General features: G+C 45.3%; 6 non-coding genes across 6 annotated transcripts; 4 read left to right on the forward strand and 2 right to left on the reverse strand.

The window, feature by feature from the left end:
• Positions 1-2043: 2043 nt before the first annotated feature.
• Positions 2044-2115, reverse strand: TRNAC-GCA (transfer RNA cysteine (anticodon GCA)). Its single transcript has one exon. It is a non-coding gene; the product is annotated as a tRNA-Cys (tRNA).
• Positions 2116-7631: 5516 nt separating this feature from the next.
• Positions 7632-7703, forward strand: TRNAC-GCA (transfer RNA cysteine (anticodon GCA)). Its single transcript has one exon. It is a non-coding gene; the product is annotated as a tRNA-Cys (tRNA).
• A 1838-nt stretch (positions 7704-9541) lies between these two features.
• TRNAC-GCA (transfer RNA cysteine (anticodon GCA)) lies at positions 9542-9613 on the forward strand. The gene has a single exon. It is a non-coding gene; the product is annotated as a tRNA-Cys (tRNA).
• Positions 9614-13196: 3583 nt separating this feature from the next.
• On the forward strand, positions 13197-13268 carry TRNAC-GCA (transfer RNA cysteine (anticodon GCA)). The gene has a single exon. It is a non-coding gene; the product is annotated as a tRNA-Cys (tRNA).
• Positions 13269-16212: 2944 nt separating this feature from the next.
• On the forward strand, positions 16213-16284 carry TRNAC-GCA (transfer RNA cysteine (anticodon GCA)). The gene has a single exon. It is a non-coding gene; the product is annotated as a tRNA-Cys (tRNA).
• Positions 16285-20705: 4421 nt separating this feature from the next.
• Positions 20706-20777, reverse strand: TRNAC-GCA (transfer RNA cysteine (anticodon GCA)). Its single transcript has one exon. It is a non-coding gene; the product is annotated as a tRNA-Cys (tRNA).
• Positions 20778-22795: the final 2018 nt, after the last annotated feature.

Genomic DNA, 22795 nt, shown 5'->3' on the forward strand with positions numbered 1-22795 from the left:
TGAGCTGAGTAGAGAGTTCTAAGTTACTATGTTTTACACTCTTACTATTTTATTCCACTGTCTTAGAACTTTCATTGCTTCTGTTGAAAAGTCTGTTGTCAGTCTAATTATTATTATTCCTTTGCACAAGATTTGTCTTTTCTGTCTGGCTTCTTTTAAGATCATCCCTTTGTCTATGGTGTTATGAAGTTTCTCTACCTAGGTGTGATTTTATTTTTATCTTTCTTAGAACTCATGGTTCCTAAGTCTGAGGTATTTTGGTTTTGTACAAGTCTAGAAAATTTTCAGCTATACTACCTTTTAATATTGCCTCTCCTCCATTATATTTTCTCTTTGTAGAATTCATATGTGATATTTGTTGCAACTCTTTATTCTCCACCTTTTTTAGCTACTCCTTTATATTCTGCAATTTTTTTTAGACCTCTGTGCTTCATTCTTGGTAATTTTTTAATATTTATATTCTATTTCACTCCCAGATCTCTCTTCTCTGTGTGTCTAACCTGCTGTTAAATTATTAGTTTCAGTGATTGTATTTTTCGTTTTAAGTGAATCTCCATCTTGTTAAATATCATATATTCTCATACATTCAATTCCTTGTTTCTTTAATAACTTTTAACTATACTTACTTTATAGCATCTGATAATTCTGCTATCTGATCTTCTTTGTTTTGTCTGATAGTTTTCACTCATGATAGATTGACTCCTCATGTGTTTCATTATTTTGAACTGTGAGCCCATTGTAAGCCAGGTTTCATCAGTGAAATTCTGTGTGGCCTCTTGCAGGCATGCCACAAGAGTTTGTTTGCTTCTTCTGGGTTCTCCAGAATCATTGTTAGCCTGAGCACACCTTTTATGTTAACTTTCAGCTTGGGCAGTTCCTGAACCATGCAGGTAGTGTAAATTCAAAGCCCTAACAAGCGTGAGGATAGATCTATGGTCATGAATTCTCAAGGGAAATGCCTTCTCCCTCCTGAGGAGAGAAAGGCCTCTTGTCTTCCTCTGCTGGTGTTTTGCTAGCCCACCCTTTTACTGATGGTGGCTCTCTAAGAGTCTGACTTTATACGAAGAAACAGAATCCCAGGCCTAAGACCAAATTTCCTGGATTCATAAGATTAAGATTCAAGCAAATAGTTTACCAGAGGCATTCTCAAGCTCAGTTCAAATTGACCTCATAGGACTTTTAGTTCATCCCCACGCCACCTCTAAGATACCTTTACTGCTGTGAGAGCTCAGCTATACCTGTGGATGGATATTCATTGTATTTCACCTTGCATTTCTGGGTGTTCTGAGGTAGAAGGGGGTTTAGAAGACTTAGTCTAGCATATGGCTAGTAACAGAAATCCTTTCATTTTAAATCCACATCCTTCTTCTTTGGCCTCGCTTTCCTTATTGTTCACTTCACTGTTTCTTCATTTGACTCTGCTCACCACAGACAGTTCTTACTCAGCTCTGTCTTTCCTGTGTCTGGCATTGAGCAGGATTCAAATATGTCTTGAGTGAATGGATATTTTATGACAGCCACTGCTCCGATGTCTGCAAGCATTATGAGGAGAGGGCGGGGGTCAAAGAGCCCATGGCACTCTAGGGAAGATGGACTAGGGACAGTGGTGCGCTCAGTTGGCCTGCACCAGAGAGTCACTTGTTAGCATGTCTTCCCAACTCCATGATCAGTGATCTTATGTTTGTGGCTTGAAATTGGATATGATGAGATGATTTACACCATGAAATTGGAAAACACTACAAATCAGCACTGCCCCTCCCCACCAAGGGCTGGTTGTTAAACATTTACCAGCACACCACTGATTTGGGACAATGAAAACATGTAGAAACAAGCTTATGTAGAACAAGACCTGTGGTAAGTGAAATTAAAAAGTCAAGAGTTGGAGGAACTTTTCAGTCTGGGGTTGTCATGCTAAGTGACAGGGTTTTATGTTAACCTGAACTTTGCCTCGGATTTGAGAAGGCTCAGTATCCTGAGACTCGGATTTAGGGAAAGGAGCTGACTGTTGGACACCAGCTCCAGCTAGCAAAAGTGAAGGACATCAGGGGGCACCTGGATTTGAACCAGGGACCTCTTGATCTGCAGTCAAATGCTCTACCCCTGAGCTATACCCCCTGGCGTGGGTATAGGCCTTAGTACTACCTTTTACCTGTGCAGCCATGCCCAACATTCCTATAAATTTTGCCACAAGTGTTTATTCTGGCTGAGCCTGCTGGAAGCTGCCAAGCCTGCCTCACTATAATTTTGTTTCCTTGATGCAAAACAAGGAACAGGTTTCCCTCCCTGCTCTTTCCGGGAAAGCACAGACACTGAAGTTTATAGCAGGAAGGGCCTTCAGGGTCACTAATCTGTGCCCTTTGCAATGTGCATCTGAAAAGAGAGATTCAGGATTACTGGTCTGCTCAAGCACACACAGCTCCTTACAGATAGGCTCGGGACCTGCATCCAGTCTTCCTGGCTTTGGGTTCAGGATCCTGTAGCTGACCCAATGACTCTCTCATCTTCCTCTTGTGCCTATCTTCCGTCAGTCAAAATATGTAAAGGCTGCATATCGGGAGCCTCTGAATAGATTCATGCAGACTCGAAACCACCAAGGGGACTAGACTGTGGGCTTAGCACAGCACAGAGAGCCATGCAGCACAAGGATAACTAGGAAAAGCTAATGGGGACACCAGGATTTGACCTGGTACATGAACTGCACCCTGTGGGCCAGTCCTCAGATTTCCTGTACTTAGGAATAATCTTGGGAACTTGTCAAACATGCAGATATGATCTGGGGTTAGGAACAAGCTCCTTATGGAGTCAGGAGACCGCACTTTGAGAAACACCTGCCACAGATCTACATCGGCTTCCTTTTGCGCCACCTGCAGGAAGACTTAGGTACTGAAATACCCAAGAAGGGGCTGGGTTTAGAACTCTACCATCTGCCCCAGGATCAGCCAGAGCTGGTGGGAGGAGCCAGGATTAAAAGCAGGGACCACAGTCAGACTGCTCATCCCCTGAACTCTGCTGTAGACCCATGGTTCTTTAACTTTAGGATGCATCAAAATCACCAGGAGGGCTTGTTAAAACAGGGATGATGGCCCCCACCCTAAAAGTTTCTGATTAACAAGTGTGTGTTTACCAGTCACTGAGCGTCAGCCCCACTGAAGACCGGTGTCCCGAGTCCCTCTCCCTTTCCCCCCAGTGCCTGCCGGAAACCCCTGGGCTGGTCTTCATTGTCCTGGGTTCATTGTCCTCTTCTCAGTGTACCATTTAGGAAACTAAATCTGAAGAAGCCTCTTTCCCCTTCCCCAAGGTGGGGAAAACTTGTCCAAGCAAGTCAAGGAGGAGATCCACTTGTTCCGCCCAGAGCAGCCCAGTACAAGCTGAAGATCTCAGTTTGTCTCAGAAAAATCCAGCTCCAGGGGGTTGGGCTATTACTCCAGGGTTACAAATGAGGAAACAGAAGACAGAGGGTATCTTGGGCCTCATAAAGGAGAGTATCCAGGTTGGACCATGGAAGCACGGAGTTCCCCAGAGATGCATCCACGTCCTTGACATCGAGGTTTCCTGGAGCATCTATTCAATTTTCATTTCTTGGGTCATACTGTGTGCTGGGCACCGTGGCACACTCAGCAGAAGCTGAGATTTCAGTACTCTTTGAGGGGAATAAATAGGCACACACTGGTAAAACACATGTCTTGGAACACTTGCCCTGAGCTGGAAACTGCGCTGGGTTCTGGCGATACAGGGCAAATGATATCAGCTCCGGCAGAAGTGAGCTGTTTCATTCTTTCTGATAACATTCCATACAGCAAAGTTTCTGATAGTCTCTGACTTTAGAGAAGACCGTTTCTCTCTCTCAGAGGGTTGTTTTGACATTTGACAGCTGCAGCTCTCTCTGGGAGAGAGATTGTTCACTGCTAACGGTAGCTAGCTTTGTTGCTACTCAGTGTTATCCGAGTGGATTTTTATTTTCTCTCTCCGAGCTCATGTTTACTTTCTGAGACCCTCTGTGAGGAAAAGGAGAAAATAAACAAGGTGGATGTGAAAGCCACAAGCCCTTGCATGTGAACATCTCCTAATGGTTACCTTTCCTTCTTGATACCACACTTAAGAATCCAGTAACTCAGTGCTGCTTCTTTGTGTCTAAGGAGCACAGTGGGTTGAATTTGCCCCCAAAAGATACGCTGAAGTGCTAAGCCTGGTACGTGTGAAAGTGACCTGCTATGAAATAGGGCCTCTGCAGATGTAATTGGTTCAGATGAGGCTATCCTGGATTAGGCTGGGTCCTAGTCCCATGACTCGTGTCCTTATAAAAAGAGAAGGGACAGACACACAAACTCATGTGGGAGAGGCCCACGTGAAGGCAGAGGCAGAGATTGGAGCGATGTGGCTATCAGACCAGGAACACTGAGGAGGAGCTGGACGAGACAAGGAAGGATTCTTCCTTAGACCCTTCCCGAGCAGCCTGGCTCAGCTGACGCCTTGACCTCAGACTTCTAGCTTCCAGGTCTGTGAGAGAATAGGCTTCTGTAGTTCTACGCCACCCAGCTTTGAGAGCAATTTGTCCCAGCAGCCTTAGGATACTAGTATACCTTCTGTTTAGGTGCCATGGCCTCAAAAATGACTTGTGGGTAGCTGAAGCAAAAAAGGGCAGACTTACTATCAGAACCAGCGCTATCTCATGGAACACAGGGTAGAAATGCAGCCTCGAATTTTTCTGAGTACAGAGCAGAGAATGGACTGGAAGGGGCCAACTTATTGGTTGTTTCATCTCAGATGTACAGTGTGGGAGAGCAATGGCCACTGTCTATGTGGATTAACAAATACTTTGCTTAATTCTGGGTGAAATTCTTGATGAGCAGAGTCTGAATCAGCCCTTGGCGTATGTGTGTTCAGATGGGGAAAGTGCCTCCCTCTCTTGGTTCTGTGTGTCACTGACAAGCTCTCCTACTGGAGAAGATGCTATCCACTTGGTTACTGCTTATTTGATGAGCCATAGACTTTAGCACAGGGGTACTGTATGCAGCAAAGGAGGGCAAGGCCACACAGAAGAGCTCGCACCTGAATGCTAATCCACATGTGGCTTCATTTGGAGAAAAATAGGTTTCTTGATTACTGTAAGAGAAAAGAGTAGAAATTGTAACTGATAAAATGATGGCCAGGAAACAAACAAGCAAGCAAAAAACTTCATTGTAATAAAATGAGAGGAAAAAACCTTCACTGTAATAAAAGGAGAGGAAAAAAATGGTGGCCACTAAATATACATCATTTTAGCATCCTGGTCAAAGAAATGGGGAGTGAATACATGATCTGCATTTCCATAGATTGACGCTGACATGTACTGGCTACTAAGAGTGCTTGCATGAATTTTTGAAATGAGAAAGAACATTAAAACATGTCTTTGAAATGCTGGTAAGGACCATTTCTATGACATTGAGGCATGCGGCTCGAGTGGAATAGCTCAGGTGTACAAATATTTTTGAATGCCCAGAATGTATCACTCCAGGGCTTTAATACCATGCTTTTTTGTTGTTTGCTTAAGAAGACCTGTTTGTGGCACATTTTAATTCAGTAGCTGTGTTTATTTAATTCCCTATGCATGATGATTGTCTTCATTCACGGTAGGGACCTGAATTGATCGTGTGTTACTAGGCATATTTGAAAACCACATCCAAATGCTGCAAAAGAATTTAAGGGAATACCTCCCCAAGCCAGAGGGGACCAGAAGTCCACCCACCACTGTCTCCCACGTGGGCATACTGAGCTCCCAGATTTAAGGGTAATGCACTTGTCAGCCTCGTATCTGAGTGAGTGCTGAAGACAGCCTTCAGTGAGAAGTTTGAATAAATGCAGTATCTGCCAGGACCACCAGTATACCTGCTATGATACCTGATGACCTTTTAGTTATCATAAATTAGCAGAAATCAGGAATATGAAGTGAAATCACCAGACCTGGAAATCTGACTTGTGCTTCAAGCTGGTTGTCATTAAGCCAGATAAAGATAATTTGGTGAAACACTCTGTTGAGTAACAACTGTTACTCATCTTAAAACATTATATTTTACTTTTTATTTTGATGAAGACAAATTGGTCTTTTTAACAAAAGTAGTATGTGTCTTCTGTGTTGTCTTAAGAAATCCTTCCCTTCCCTGAGAGAATAAAGATAATCTCCCTTTTTTTTTTTTTTAAAGCTTACAGCACCCAGGGTTCCAAGGCAGTCTCCCTTCCAAGTACTAACCAGGCTCAACCCTGCTTAGCTTCCAGGATCAGACAAGATTGGGTGCATTCAGGGTGGTACAGCCAAAGATGGTAGTCTCCTATTTTTAATTCAAATAATTTTAAAGATTTTTTTTCACATTTATGTTTTTAATTCATCTGGAATCTACCTTTCTGTGTGGTGAGGATTTTTAAGTAGCAGTTGTGTGTGTGTTTTTTTTAATATGGAAAACCTGTTATTCCCACTTGTTGAACAATTTGGTACTTTCCCCACCAATTTGTAATTCCACTTTCATCATGTGTGGGAGAACCATAATTCCAACCAGGAAACTTTTGAGAGAGAAAGGGGATGATGCCCATATTTATGCTGGGACCCCAGGCATCAACTGGAAATGTCCCAAGCAAATTGGGACATATAGTCACTGTATTAGTCAGGGTTCTCCAGAGAAACAGAACTAATGGGATGCATATAGTTGCATATAGATAGAGAGAGAGATTTATTATGGGGAATTGGCTCAGTAATTATGGAGGCTGCAAGGTTCCACCATCTGCACTCTGCAAGCTGCAGGCCCAGGAAGACAGGTGGTATAGTTCCAGTCCAAACTTGGAGGCCTGACAACCAGGGTAGCCAATAGTGTAGGTTCTGGTCTGAGTCCAAAGGCCCGAGAAGCAGGAGCACTGATGTCTGAAGGCAGGAGAAAATGATGTCCCAGCTTGAGCAGGCAGCAGATTCACCCTTCCTCCACCTTTTTGTTCTGTTTGGCCCCTCATCTGTCTTATTTTTTTAATAACACACAAATAGTAAAGGAAGGAATTACATAATTTAGAAATAATGAGAAAATATACATTCTGAACAATCCTTAGTAATTCTGACTATCCTGGGTTTAATCTGAGAATATTTATGCTTTTTAAAAGCCCTGCACATTTAACAGTACAAACAGTACATTTCAGGCTATGAAGATTGGAGATATGGTTTGAGTTTTTAACTTCTGAGGGAGAAAATTGTGGGTTTTTTCCCTTCTAAAATACAGAGCTGTCCGTCAGAGCTATTTAAGATTACTTTATTTTATTTTATTTATGTCTCTAGTTTCACTTAAATATATAATTTTAAAAAATAATGTCTTCCTAATTATAAGAAAGCAATAAAAAAAGGTATAAGCCCACAGGACAAAAAGCAGAGAGCTGAGTGATAACTATTTTCACATAGGAGAAAAAAAAACAGCTGACATGTAGTCTGAGAAATCATCCAACAAGAAGTTCTGTGGGGAATGAAGGGGAGGTTGGTGACCAGAGGGCGTCCCTCTGAGAGGCAGTTCTGCAGGTTCTCACTGGTTCACTGAGGATGGATGACAGTTGCAGTGTCCTGGAGGATACCTGGGTATTGCAACATAGTGAAGTGATGCAAGTTAAGAGCATGTGCTTGGCTTGGGGGTATAGCTCAGGGGTAGAGCATTTGACTGCAGATCAAGAGGTCCCTGGTTCAAATCCGGGTGCCCCCTGCTAGTTTTCTTTTCTTCCTGAATCTACACAGGTGGTCACTGTAGAATTCCTTAGTCCCCGGAGTGGGGCTCACTCCCCCCCCACACACCCCTAGTTTTTAGGTGGCTATTAAAGCTTGCCTGTTTTTCTCTGGAGGGGCTTAGCAAACAGGACATGGAAGGGGTAAGGAGAGGGGAGACACAGGAAAGTTCATCTTCTGATTCAGGAAGCGGTTTATTGGAAGTTTTCCTCATCCAGAATTAGAGGCTTTGTCTTGACCCTATGAGAAATAAGTGTGTTTGGTTAGCTCTCCTATTTACTGTCAAAGCTGATGCCCTCTGCTGGGGCCTGAGGAGCTGCCAGGTGGGAAGGAGACCTGGTGGGAAAGGTGTGCACCTGCCACGGAGCAGATGCCCAGGTTTATGGAAGACCACGAGTATGAGGGTGACTCTGTGTTAGAGTTCCGCACAGCCCTGTAGGTGAAAAGGAACTTTTTAGATAATAGTGGCTCATAAATCATTTAAACATGGATCATGTGGTCTCTGATTCATAACCCAAGTTGCCTTACCTGCTGTCACTTTAAAAACATTCATATGCACCAGAAATTGACAGAAGATTGTAAACTGACTATACTGCAATAAAAAATTACAAGAACTTGAAAAAAATTAAAATAAGAAATTTAAAAATTAATAGATTATTTTTAGAGCAGTTTTAGGTTTACAGAAAAATTGAGCAGAAAGTGCCCTGTACCCCCTCACCTCAGCTGCCCCTCCCAGTTGCCCCATTATGAACATCTTGCATTAGTGTGACATTTGTTAAAGATGGTGAATGAATATTGGTACATTACTATTAACAGGAGTCCATGGTTTACATTAAGGTTCGTACAGTTTTGTGGGTTTTGACAAATGCATAATGTCATTTACCCACAATCACAATATCATACAGAGTATTTTCACTGCCTTAAAAATTCCCCCTGCTGTACTGACTCATCGCTTTCTCCCTCCCCAGCCAGCCCCTGGCAACCAGTCATCTATCTTCATAGTTTTGCCTGTAACAGAATGTCATGTGGTTGGAAATATCCAATATGTAGCCTTTTCAGACTGGTTTCCCTCCCTTTGCAATATGCATGTAATGTTCCTCCCTGTCTTTTCGTGGCTTGATAGCACATGTCTTTTTCTCACTGAGTAGTAGTCCCCTGCGTGGACCTGCCATCGTGTGACTAGAGGGCTGCCGAGGGCTGGGCAGAGGGAAAAAGAGATCTGACTCCACACCAGGGCCCCTTGTTCCCGGGCTGCGGGCCCCAAATAACAGCCTTTACACCTCGTCTCAGCTCTCTTGGTTGTGCTGCCCAAAGGATTCAGGGGCTGTGGTCTCTCTGGTGCTGCCTCCCCTGGGTTCTTCAGCCAAGCCCCTAGGAGACTGCCGGGGAGAAGGGAGGAGAGAGTGTGAGGTGGAGATGGAGGGGTGAGTGAAGGATGCCAGCGGAAGGGTGAGGTGGGCTGAGTATGGGGAGGATGAAGCAGAATAGGGGAAGTTGGGGGAGGGGGGAAGGAAGGCAAGAAGAATGGGGCAGGGGCGAGGTTCCAGCCCTAAAAGCCATGGTTCTCAAACCTGGTGCCTCCCTACCCAAAGCCTACCGTTCTGATTGTGGCTTGAGTAGGAACGGGCCTGTTAGACAAGGGAGGGTCCTCTGGGGGATGAAAAGGTGAACTCCTGGCCAGAGAACGGCCTCCAGTCAGTTTGTGGTGGGTTTGCCAGTTTCAGAGGCCGACAAGGAATAAGTAAAATTTGTAACTACAGATTGCTTGGCTGTGGCAGCACAGGTAAAATAAGGTAAGGAGGAACCATAAATAGGCAAGGGGGTATAGCTCAGGGGTAGAGCATTTGACTGCAGATCAAGAGGTCCCTGGTTCAAATCCGGGTGCCCCCTAAGGGTAACTTTTTTTCTATTACCAAAAACAGATAAATGGCTTCCCTGAGAACACATTCTGCTTAATATCAGTGCCTTCTTTCATCACCACCCCCACCACTTTTACCCAGACTGTGTTGTTTTTTAAGGTGTCTTCTCTCCTCTGTCACCTTGAAGTGCAGTAGATTGACCTATTGGCTATAATTCACATCTCTCTGTTTCTATGCCTTTGTGACTTTGCTCTTTCTCCCCTACAGGCCAGTATCTGGGCTCAGCTATATCAGTCTAGGCCAATCAGGAGACAGAATCTACACGGTAATTTAAACAGGAGACGTTTAATATAAAGAATTATTGTGCTATGAAAGGAGAGTAACTATGAAGGTGCAAAGAAAACTCTAAAGGTACCCCTGGGGTGAGGGGCCCAAGCAAGGACAAATTTGGAAAGGGGACACTTCCCATAGCTAGGATTCAGTCCTCATCCGGGGAGATTGGGATTGCAGACTACCCATCAGGTTGCCTCAACCAGACCTGTTCACGGTTGCCAGGCAACCAGGAAGCAACGTCGGGGGACACAAGTAAGCTATGTGGAAGTGTGACGCCTGGGGTGTGCACTGTTCACAAGTAGACCTGGGAACCAGACTTCTGGGCAGAAACAAGTCGAAGCTGGCAGGCGGGTGCATAGAGGGAGCTGGGGGTGGGGGAGTGGTCACCTGCCCAGCCAGGGCTGCGAGGTCACCAAGGGATTTCATTCTCCGGACATGTGCCTGGGGCAGAGCACTACCAAGTGTCCTTCCACACCTGCACCACCGCGCACCCTGCAGCAGGAAGGCGGAGGGGCAAGCAAACACCTGCTGCAGGAACTAGGGATAGAAGACCCCTTTCTCCCGCAACATCCCTCCTGCGCCCTCTACCGACAGCTGTTAACATTGTGCTCACTTAAAGGAGAAATGCTTAAAGAATCCAGTCCGTTTTCCCACAGCAGGTATGGAAGGGTGAATTTGGAGCTGAGAGTCAATACATGGGTAACTGGCACACCATGTGACTTGTTTTGGCCAACACGATGTTGACAGGTATGATGCAAGCAGGGCCTTGAAGATTTACTTGCAAGGTTGGGTTTGCCTCTGGAACTTCCACCGTTATCACGAAATATGCTTAACCCTGTAAGCTCCTCTCCTTCAGCCTGGGCTCCAGCATGAACACACAAAGCCCAACCCTGAGCCCAACTCACTGAGAGGCGCCAAGGCCAGCTAGATGGGCAGTTTGAAGTCCACCCACCCTGCCAAGCCCAACCTAGATCAGCTGATTCACATTCAACCTGCAAACCCATAGGTGTGACAGACAGTAACTGCCCATTGTTCTGTGTTACTGGTTTGAGGGGTGGCTTGTTATGCAGCGTTATTATGAACAAGACTGGCACATACTGAAATTGGTATCTAGAAGAGGGCTCCTGCTGTAACGAAAGTCTACCATACGTGACATGGCTTCATGATGAAGCAGTGGGTGGCAAGGAAGCTGTTACAATCAGTCTGGAAAAATGGTGAGAAAATTAGCATTGAGGGCAGGGAAAATGGAGATTTGTGATCACCTGAAAGGCAGAAAATACTTGAACCAATAGAATTGGAGGTAGGATCTTTCCAGGCAAAATGTTGAATGCCTAAGCTATTTGTTACAGGCTGTTTTGGATAAGAAACTAAAAAGAAAAAAAAAAGATTTGAGTTCAGAAGAGAACTTGTAATCAGAATTATTACATCACTTTAGAAAAAAGACTAAATGTAGAGCCTTCCAGTAAAACATAGCCTCAGGGAACAGTTCAAATCAAGGGTGTGGCTTTAATGCCTTTAATTAAGAGCACTGAAAGAATTAAGGTGATGTCAAGAATATCCTCTCAGTTGTACAAAAGTGTTCCTAGAAAGATTAAGGATGTGGTCTCACAGAAATGCCCAAATATTGATAATGGAGGTGGAGGGAGGGCATAGGTTAAAAAAAAAATTGTGATCATGGCTTTTGACACAAGGAGTGAAATACATAGGAAACCCACAAATTTCTTAAGAGAGCTGTACTAACAAAAGCATTCACAGCCTGAACTAAAAAAGACTGAAACTGGGAAGTCAAAAGATCTCTGGACCTCCAACATTCTATGGGTGGGAAGCAAGCTGAGAAGAATGCTCAGCCACCAAAAGGGGCATATTTTCCAATGAGCTTTTCAGAATTTGCAAAGGAAAATGATGAAAAAGGAAGACTTCTCAGGGGGTGGAGCCAAGAGTCATGTAGAGCCATGGACTGGGAGCCACTCCCAGGTAGCAGAACCAGGGTCTAAGCAAGGAACATTTCATATTCCTGGAATGCTTATTGTGTGCCACTGAGTTTTCAGTGTTTTGTTATGCAACATTATTGCAAAAAGGCTAGCAAAGACTTAAACTGGTATCTAGAAGGAGGCTGTGGCTGTACCCAAAGTAGAAGGGAGTGTGACAGTTTCTTTTGCATACCCAGTTGCTGTGACTATCTATATGTGCTGCCCATTTTGTCCAGTCTTTGAATGCAAATGTTTATTGCAGTCAGTCTGTTCCTGTACTATCACTGGTTTCTGGATGTGTGCATGGTGGATAACTTGTCTCTTAAGCTCATACATTTCTGGATCAAGAGAAGCCTCTCCTGGACCTAATGTAGATCAGAAGATCCTGGACTTTGTCTGATTGGATGAGGCTTTGGGGGCTTGGGATAAAGCTGAGTGTATTTTGCTTGTGGGAGAGACGTAAATAATTGCAACCAAGAGAGCAGGCCATGGTAGATTAAACTCTTAGCCCCCGTTCTTCACTCATTCTTTCTGTGCCCTTTGCCTCAAGTCTTCTCAGATCCTCCCTTTAGAAGTGGTATATATTTCCTTGCCCTTGATTTAGGGCTTGGTCCTATGACTTTCTTTGCCTGATGGGATCTAGCACATGTAATACACGCAGAGGCTTGAAACCTGCTTGTATTGTTGGGCTTGTCTTTTTGTTTTTCTGCTATTGCCGTGAGAAGAGCTGCCCCTGCTAGATGCTGCTTCTCCAGCGCAGACTCCAGAACAAATAGACAAGGAGCAGACCTAAGCCCAGTTCACAGAGAGAAACCAGGCACAAATGGACCCCCAGCTTGAAGCAGGGCCACCAGGTAAAGCCCAGCCTCCATCCATTGTTTGGCATCCATGCTGCTGCCCTATGAATATGAAAATAAATGCTTATTGTTGCATGATTTAGAATTTGAGGATGATTTGTTTTGAAGCATTACTGTGGAAATAGCTGACTAATACAGCTGTGATTCTTACACGTCTTCACTGCTTCCCCCCTGCACTGCTCACCAGCCTCTGAGGGAAGAGTAAGAGACTTCAGTTTTTGAAGGAATTCAGTTTGTGACTACAAAGTAGAAGAGTGCCTGTTAGACAGTGAGGGGTCTCTGGGGAATGGAAAGATGAAATCATAGCCAGAAGAGTGGTCTCTGGTCAGTTTGTGGGGGGTATGTCAGTTTCCACAGGCTGGCTGAGAATGAACAAGAGATTACAGTGCACTATGGAATCCTTGGATGTGGCAACACAGGTGAAATATGCTAAGGAGGAGCTCTGTTCCAGCAAGGGGGTATAGCTCAGGGGTAGAGCATTTGACTGCAGATCAAGAGGTCCCCGGTTCAAATCCGGGTGCCCCCTGCTGGTAGCTTGCTTTATTGCCAGATACAGATTAAAAAAAAGACTCCCCCTTTTCAGCATCTTTTTTACTGTAAGTCACCATCATCACCACTTTTCCATAGTCTGTATCAGCTTTCTTAGGTCACTTCTGTTATGTGGCACATATCATGGTTCTGTCTTTAATGATCTGTGTGTGTTTCGGTTCTTAATGAGTTCCTCCTCTTTAAAGCTGACATTATGGAGGACACACTGAATCAGAGGTTATCCAGCTTGACTGCACCAGAATTACTTAGAGACATTATTAAAAATACAAATTAGCAGCAGGGAGGGACACATGGTAGATAGGGGATTAAGAGGTACAAACTATTAGGTATAAAATAAGTTACAAGGATATATTGTACAACACAAGGAATATAGCCAATATTTTATAATAACATAAATAGAGCATAATCTTTAAAAATTGTGACTCAGTATATTGTACACCTGTAACTTATATAATATTGTACAACAACTATACTAAAATAAAAATTTTAAATTAAAAAAACCGCAGATTAGCCTAAGAAATTCTGATTTAGTAGGACTGATTAAGGGCCTAGGGAAACTTTATTTTGGGGAAGCACACTTCCCTGCTAACCTTGATCCTAAAATCCAATGATTCTGAGGGACTGGAAAATTATTTTGGAACTTACAACACTGTATAGTTCTAAACAATATGTGGTGGTAAACATCAATTATTTCCAAGCAAATGCCTTCAGCCCAGGAGAGGCAAACTCATCTCAGCAGGACTATTGGCATGCCATGAACTCCTTCATCCTATTTTGAAGAAAATTCCACGAATGTAGTTTTAAGAGTTATGTTTTGGTAGAAACAGGAGATAAACAAGGAGGAAGACCTGATGATAAAACTGAATTCTTTAATCTGAACTCTCTCTTTTAATTTCAGGAAAGGAATAGGAGTGTTTCTAAGTGGTCACAGACGGCCAGTGTGAGAACGAGCCCAACAATGGACCGCCAAGGGCTGGTTATTAGCTTAGCTTTCTCCTGGGAAGAAATTTGATTCTATACTATAATTTTGGATGAATAAGCATCAGAATATTAGCATTTGTTAAACTGATGGCATTAGAGGAAATTTCTTTTCCTTCATGCTTACTTGTTTCCTAATTTAAAACACACTATATTCTTAAATTCTATAAGGCACATTAGAGAGATTCAAGGAATTATATTTTCTGTATTGGAAGTGTATTTCCTATCTAATCAGAATAATTAAATAGATTATTGCCCCAAGAGGAAAACACCTTGTCTTTGCCCTGATCATCTTTGTAAATCACAATGAATTTGGGGCTCCAGTCTCCCTGACATCATTCCTACAGTTCTTTGCCTCCATATGCTATGCCTCTTTGGATGATTGTTCTTTCTCTGAATCCTTGGGATCTATGTGGTCTTTGGCCTCACAGTGGCAACTTCCAGGGGAGGAAGGGATCCCTTGAAGGGATTCCACAGCGGAAGAGATCCCTGGTCCCAGTTCAGAAGATACTGGAGGCCTGACTTTGGGTGCTCAAATAGCCAGTCTTTGTGCCTGGTCCCAGATTGTCCAACTGTGCTGGGCTGATGGTTTGGGACCAGCATGGCTCTGTGACCTCTCCAGCAAGGTGTCTCCCTTTTAAAGCCAGTAGAATGAGAATGGGAGAAGAGAATAAGAAATGCAAGACAAAGCCGAAGGACACCAATGTGCAGAGGATGAGAGTGAGATTAAGAGCGAGTACAGGGAGTGGGTTAGTAAAGACAAAACTCAGTAGGAGGGAAGGAGAGAGGGACAATTTCAGCTCTAAATAATGACCCTCCTGATTGGTGCCTCACACAGGTATTGAGAAGGAGGCTGTAGGGCTCTGGGCTGGGGAGGTTTCTAGAAGTCACTTGATAGGTCTTTGGAGAAGGACACAGCAAGTTCAAAGCCAGATAGAGGTCTGCCTAAATGAGGTCAGTCAGTCAGGTCCCAGTAGGTCACTAGAAATGAGGAGAAATGACAGTGCACATTGGATCTCCGGGTGGGATAACACAGATGAACGGTGTTAAGAAATCAGAAAAGTCTAAAGAGATAAGGGAATACAGTCCAAGGCAGTGCACCTGACTGTACGTCCAGTCCTCCCTGGCTCAAGTCTGTGTTACCTGGAGGCCCGCCCTCTTGTTCTGACCACATGTTTGTATTCACTCTGCCCTTTGTGCTCCAGGGACCGTAAATCTCTCTCATTGTCACTTCATCATTTTTCTGTGGATTGCATCCTCTCTTCAGGTTACTTTTTCCGTCTGACACATGGAGGGATGCAGCAAATGGAGATTAAGAGGGAAGAAGAGGAGACATTAAGGAGGTGGTTCATCTCCTGCCCAGGATTTAGTGCAAAGACGCTCTTAATCATATGCATGGATTCTAGTTGTGACTTGGTTATTAATCCGATGTGTTTTGGGAGGTGCATAATTTAAATTACTACTGTCATTTTTTTCAGATCTAGACCATGAAGGGTACAGATTAAATCAAAACTAAAGCTCCAAAACCACCTGTGAGTCAGAATCATCGGGAACATGTCAGAAGCACACATTGCCCCAGGTTCCCGGAGAGTATGGTTTAGAGAGTCTCAGGTTTACTTTTGCCCAACCCTACCCTTCCCACCCAGCCTCAAAGATTCCTTGAGTAGCCATTGATTTGAGTCCTGCTCTTCTAAGTGAGTCTGAGGGATGTTCTAGCTGTGAACTTCAATGACTTCAATATCAGTGCCTTTAGCCAGGGGCTGAGGGAAGGAGGGATGCTGGTTATAAGCAGAGGTGGGGGCACAGGAGGTGGTCATAGTTGGAAGAGCATCCGTTTACAGGGATGTAGGATGGAGAACACTAGCAAGGACACATCTCAGAACATGACACTCAGGGTGTGGCTCTGCAGGCTTAGAGTGCTTATTAACTAGAACTGAACAGGTGGGGGTATAGCTCAGGGGTAGAGCATTTGACTGCAGATCAAGAGGTCCCTGGTTCAAATCCGGGTGCCCCCTACCCACACTTGCTTTTGCTCACCAAACACCAAGTTCTGCTTCCCACTTTTTTCACCACATTGATTCAGCCTGCAAAGAGAAGAGGCAGGACAGGGCTTCACCAGGAAGCCTCCCCGGACACCTGCACCTCTAGATAAACCCAACTTCTTTATGGCTGAGTCAGTTCTCATAGGTCCTGTAGTGAGCATTTATTCTTTTTTTCTTTTTTGCCCAGAGTGTGAACCCTCTTAACTCCAGTTTGGGAGTTCACAATTGTCTCAGTCTTGAAAGAAGACAGGGGCCTATCTCTGGCTGAGGAAGACAAAAATGTCAAGTAAGTATGTACGTGTGCTGTCTCTCTCTCTCCATATATATATGTAATGTGGGTGTATGAGAGCATAAATATGTGTGTATATATATATATATGGAGGGAGCTGTCAAGGCAAGGGTTAATTTTGCAGGCCGGCAGACTGGAGACCCAGGAAAGAACTGATGTTGCAGTCTGAGTCCAAAGGCCACCTGGAGGCAGAATTTCCTATTTCTCAGGGGACCTCAGTCTTTTTCTCCTAAGACCTTCAACTGATTGGATGGGGCCCACCCACATTGTAGAGGGTAATCTGCTTTACACAAAGTCGTCTACGGATGTAAATGTTAATCATATCTAAGAAAGAATCTTCACAGCAGCATCTTGATTAGTGTTTGACCAAACATCTGGGCACCAGAGCCTAAACAAGTTGACCCATAAAATTAACCAGCACAGTTGGGAATGCCTTATGCTTGGCCAACTATCTGCCCATACATAAGACTGTGAATGCAGAATAAATCACACCTAGAGGTAGGAGAATTTGGAATTCATTCTGGGGGTGGCAGAGGTGTCTGGCAGTGACAGTGGGACCAGTGGCTGCAGCCAGTGTCCATTGTGGTGGCAGCAAGGGCACCCTCACCCAGACCTGCTGAAATCCTGCCCACTCTATGAGCATTTTATAAGGGAAGTTCTTCGGGCCTCCCTTCAGTGTTATGAGCTCCTACCCATCCTGGCAACGACTGCCTTCTGAGTTTCCATTTAGTGCGGGATCTTCTTTAATCAAAGTGCCCTGACTGGTACTAGGAATGACTAATAGGCAAAAGAGCTTCAGAGAAAAGATAGAATGTGGTTTGGTTCTGGCCTCATTGGATATGAAGATAATGAAAATCAGGTCATTTGGGGGGTGCTAATCTAGGAGCCCATATGATCCAGTAGAAGAAGTTGAGTGAATATTTGCCTGCTGTCCCCAAGTGATCAAGCTGTGTTCCCATGGAATATGGAAGAGGCTTCAGGGCGGGATGGCTGATCCCAGCAGTTTAAAGAAAGCAAATCATAAACTCAAGTGTCACTCTGTGTGGGCTGAAACCCAGCACTTGCTCTGACTGCACTGGGATCATCTCTTGTCTCCTATCACAGAAACTGAAATAGCTGAAAACAACAGTTAAGGCTGATCCAGTGAAATCTACAATTTTCAGAGGTCTCCTTGATGAAAATAGGTCGGTGGCTAAGAAAGAGTGGGGCGTCAGGAATAGTAATGTGAGTGTATGAGAGCATTTGGAAAACTCAAATTATACCAAATCACCTACTCTACTGGATCTCCCTTGCCCGTGGAGCCAGCCCCTTCTCCCTGTCTGAAAGTTGAATAGCCCAGATTAGGTTATTTCATTGCAGGAGGCGATCAGTTACCCCATCCTTCACTGTCTCTTGATCTCCAGCTACAGAAAGAGCTCAGCTGACTCTGGGTACCAGTTGTTGGGACATGGACTCGCACATGAAAATAATTTCAAACTGGCTAATTTATATCAGCAAGGATCTAGAGAACACATGTTGATATGGATTCTTGGAGGATTTTGTAAATTAGGAAGAGTATAATTTTAAGTAAGCCTGAGTTTATTTTTATGAGTGTATACCCAATCAACATTCTACTTAAAATATCCTAGCTGGAGCAGCTGGGATGAACTTGTTTACTCAGTTGTTGGCTTGAACCAGGATTCACGGGAGGCTGATTCTAAATGCGTTTGGAGCATAGAGATCCCTTAGTGTAATCTAGAAAGACGTCATAGACCTCAGAGGTTAGGAATGCCGGAGTGGATTTATCACATGTGACTTGCCCCTTCAAACAACAGTGATTCCCTTCACCGAAGTCTTGGAAATTCTTGGGCACGTGGAGCGTCTATGTCTTTGAAAAGCATTTTGGTTGTCTAAAGACAGGAATGCTGCCTGGAGACATTACACTGGAAAGGAATTCTCTGATTTCAGTGGGGACAGGAGGATCCTAGGTGTCAGAGTTCAAGAAATGTGATTCTTTACCTCCAGATGCAAGTTTGGGGTCACTCTATGTGAAGAATCTGTACCAGCCAGAGATGGAGGAGGGAAGGTACTAGGAAGGGCAGAAGAAGCTGCTGGGCATTCAAATCAGGGGCCAGTAGAAAAGGGAGCTTATGGGCAGGAGAGGGTGAGTCAGCCAAGATCTGGGGCCAAACAGGGATAAACAGAAATGACCAAGTTCCTGGGGGAGCCTTCCCAGGGAGAACACAGTCATGAAATGGTGTCAGTAAGGAAAGGGCTTGAAGTGGGCTTCATGCTCAGGGGAAGAGCATCTGACTGCAGGTCAAGAGGTGTGTGGTTCAGGTTTTCAGGCCCCTGCAAGCTGATCTCATTTAGTACTAGACATGGGGTGGAAACCTTGCAGGTTGTCTCTTGGGAGGGCCTATCTCACTCCACCCAGTGAGGGCTCAGCTATGGGATTGAGACACAGATGAAGGAGGTGGCCAGGTCATGCTTTGCCCCAGGGCTGGGGAAGCGGGAAGAGCCCGAGACCAGCCATGTGGATCTGGCCCCAGCCCTATTATTAATCAGGTGTGTATGCTTGGGCACGCCTCTTAATTACAGCTTCCCTTCAAGCCTGTAACACGGGGCACAAAACTAAGCTGGGGGCTCCCAAACATCACTTTCCTTTGAGATCATCTCAGGAACTTGTTCAAAATAGAGGCCTTTGGTCTCACTCCCAACACATCTGATTCAGGAGGTCTGACTTGGAGAGTTGAACTTCAACTCTATGAAAGCTCGACCTTGCTCTTGCCACCTCACATACTTGTGTGCGATGGGCAGCCAGTCAGAGGTTTGTGGCCTCAGTTCAGTCCAGAGGCCTTCCACTGACACAGCCGTGGCTCTTATACTGTTGTCTTTGGCCCTGGGTGGCTGGGCATGGCAGCAGATTGTGCAAAAGGGGATGGCGAGCAGGGATGCCCTCTGTGTGCAATAGAGCAGGTCTTGTGGACTGCCTAGACATAAGAGGGTGGTGAGTTCTGAAAGAGTTCTGAGGCCAGAGGTCTTCATTAGATCAATGAGATGAGCTTTTAAGGGCAGATGCTTCTTACCTGTTCTTATTTTTACATTTTGATTTTGGAATGTGATTCCAGCTCTCTTCCCTCACCAGAGCCCATGATTCTGTACAGAGGAGAGAGAGAAAAGAGGCACAGAGGGTCAGGCCAGTCTTTCCTCCATCCTCTCCCCTCCCTCACTCCTTGGCATTAATCCCACAGAGGCAAGTGAAATGCAGTTCTTCCCCAGGCCTTGGTCTCGGTCTGTGAGTCTGGAGTAGACCCAGTGGGAGCTCTAGGACCTGGGGACACAGAATCTAAGCCCAGGGCCTCCGACCCACAGCCCAGCACTCAGGGCTCAGAAAGCTAAGCAGCTGCCCCGGGGCAAGGGTGCAGGAGCCCTGTCGGCGCAGCTCTGTGTAATAGCCCAAGTGCGTGGAGCTGACAGCAGGAGATGGAGACAGACCAGCCCTCTCTGTGGAGAATGGGTGGGTCTGTGGAAGGTGAAATCTCTGGCTGGAGCTAAGTGAGGCCCAGAGGGGCTGGAGGAGGCAGGGATCTGTGCCTGGTGAGCATGAATTTTCATATATGTCACCCAAAGAGTCTTTAAATTTAGATCGGATCTGCACTTTCTGAGGAGTCATGAATCATAGAGGAGTTTTTTTGTTTGTTTTTTAACATTTTCTATTGAGCTATAGTCATTTTACAATGTTTTGTCAAATTCCAGTGTAGAGCACGATTTTTCAGTTATACATGAACATACATATATTCATTGTCACATTTTTTTTCGCTATGAGCTACCACAAGATCTTGCATATATTCCCTGTGCTGTACAGTATAATCTTGTTTATCTATTCTGCATATACCTGTCAGTATCTACAAATTTGAACTCCCAGTCTGTCCCTTCCCACCTCCCCTCCCTTGGCAACCACAAGTTTGTATTCTATGTTTATGAGTCTGTTTCTGTTTTGTATTTATGTTTAATGTATAGAGTTTAATAGACTTTCTGTTTCTTCTCCAGGTGTCCTGGCCTGTGGGAAGGTGGGGGGACAGGTAATGACAGACTCACTTTGGGATTAAAAGTGAGACAAAACAGGGGGCACCTGGATTTGAACCAGGGACCTCTTGATCTGCAGTCAAATGCTCTACCCCTGAGCTATACCCCCTGCCCTGGGTGAGTGGTATAATTAATACCTTTGACCTGTGTTGCCACACCAGGGCTGTCTTGCTGGTTAGGATGTCCTGGTCAGCTCTGCTTCTCTGACTGCTGGTCTCTCACCTGCCAGGAACCAGCCCTTCTTCTCCCCTCATCACTTCTATGTGCATCTGGCTGAGGACCCCCTGGTAGCCTTGACCATTACAGGTGGGGAGACCTTTAAAATCACCCAGATAATCCACTTCTGCAATAGCAGTTATTGAGCATCTACTGTGTGTCAGGCGTGCTGGGATGGTGACATAACTGGGACTAGGTGACAATGCCTTCTGCACTGAAAGAAGGTTCAGAGCCATGTCAAGGGCTATTGAATGACACAGAATGTTCATGATAATTGGTCAAGTGAAAAGACAGTTACAAAATAGTGTGTCTATGAGGAATAACATGATTTCAGCTTTTTATATGTGTTTATTTATCTTTCAACTTTTCTATACTGAGCATGTTGCCTTTGGGGAAGGGAGCAGGTAATTAGGTCTATTTATTTATTTACCGATGGAGGTACTGGATCCTCCCTCTCCCTCAGAAACCAGTCACTTCCAAATCCAAACCCCTCCTGGTCTTTCCCTCATCCATCATCTCTGCCACGTTAGTTTCAGGACTTTCTCTTTCTGCTGGTTTTCAGCCCCCTCCCTTCCGCTGTCTTCACTCCTGTTTCACTCACTGGTTGTCCACTATGCACCCAGCTCAAAAGGCGTGATGTCCTATGATGTCCTTGGTTGGACTTAGGGCACAGGGCACCGCTGCACTAGTGGGCCAGGACAGCCCGCTGCCTGTGATCCACACCCAGCGGCTCCCAGGCCACACCTGCCTCCTCCGCCCTGACCCCCTGCAGCCTCCCCAGAGGCCTCTCAAACTTAAAAGGACTGGCACAAAGGTAGAGGGAGGGGCACCTGGAGCAGACAAACTTCGTTGGTGTGTGAAAATAATGAGAGGAACACTCACTCCCCAGGTCAGCTGAGGCTGGCAATAAATCCAGATTATGATGGCCATATTTTTAAAGGCAGAGGAAGGTTTTTATATACATACTTGGAGCAAGATATTCAAGGAAGGGACAGGTTCCAGCTCAGCAATTAAATCATACACGGTGACAGCGGGACTGACAAGGCCTCCCTCCCGGTAAGAGGAAGCTGGTTAGATGAGGGGGACACTGGGGAGCCCTCCTGAAGGGCAGGAAAGAGAGGCGAATGCAGTCTCTTCCAGCGCCGAGAAAGGGGACACTAAGGCCCCTGTGCCTGAAATGGGTACTGACCCCACGTGCCAGAAGGTGTCTGTCCTCTGCAGCTGGGCTTGGACTGGTCTGGCCCTAACATGCCAATGACTGTCCTTGGCCGATTGCTTCCTTTACTGAGTCCACCAACGCAGCGAGCCAGCCAGCAGCAACTGGAGCACTGGTGGCGACCCAGGGACCAGAGCTAGGGCCCCCCTCCTTTCCCTCCTGCATTCTAATTCCCTTATGAAATCGCCCTAACCTTCCATAAGGACGCACAAACTGCTCAGCCTAATGTGCTCACTGTAGGGGAACAGAAGGCTTGAGGGAGCAGTAGTTGGGGTGAGTTCTGGCTGAAAGGCATGTGCCTATTGAGGGCTGCAAGTTGCCCCCCTCCCCCAGGGGTGGCTCTCAGCAAAACTAGAGGTGGTGACAGAGACACAGAGGCCAGGGAAGTGAGAGGCTGGCTCATTATCAGGCAGACTTGCTGCTCTCCCTGCCCCAGCTCCAGAGGCTGGAATACTGCCCTCGGCAAGGGAGGAGAGGGGACCAGCAAACATCTTTGGTAATGACAAACTCTACTTTATAAAGGAGAATGTGTCTCCTAGAGGATAGGCAGGCAGTGAAGACTGGCTCCTGGTGTCCCAACCTGGTAGTCTAGAACATGCCAAGAACCATCTATAACTAACTACTACCCAGACTTAGAGAATCTAGAACCACTGTCTCTCAGGGAGGCTGAAGAGGGGTTGGGAGAATTAGACACA

Source organism: Camelus dromedarius, chromosome 7, assembly GCF_036321535.1.
Source record: "Camelus dromedarius isolate mCamDro1 chromosome 7, mCamDro1.pat, whole genome shotgun sequence".
Lineage (NCBI taxonomy): Eukaryota > Metazoa > Chordata > Mammalia > Artiodactyla > Camelidae > Camelus > Camelus dromedarius.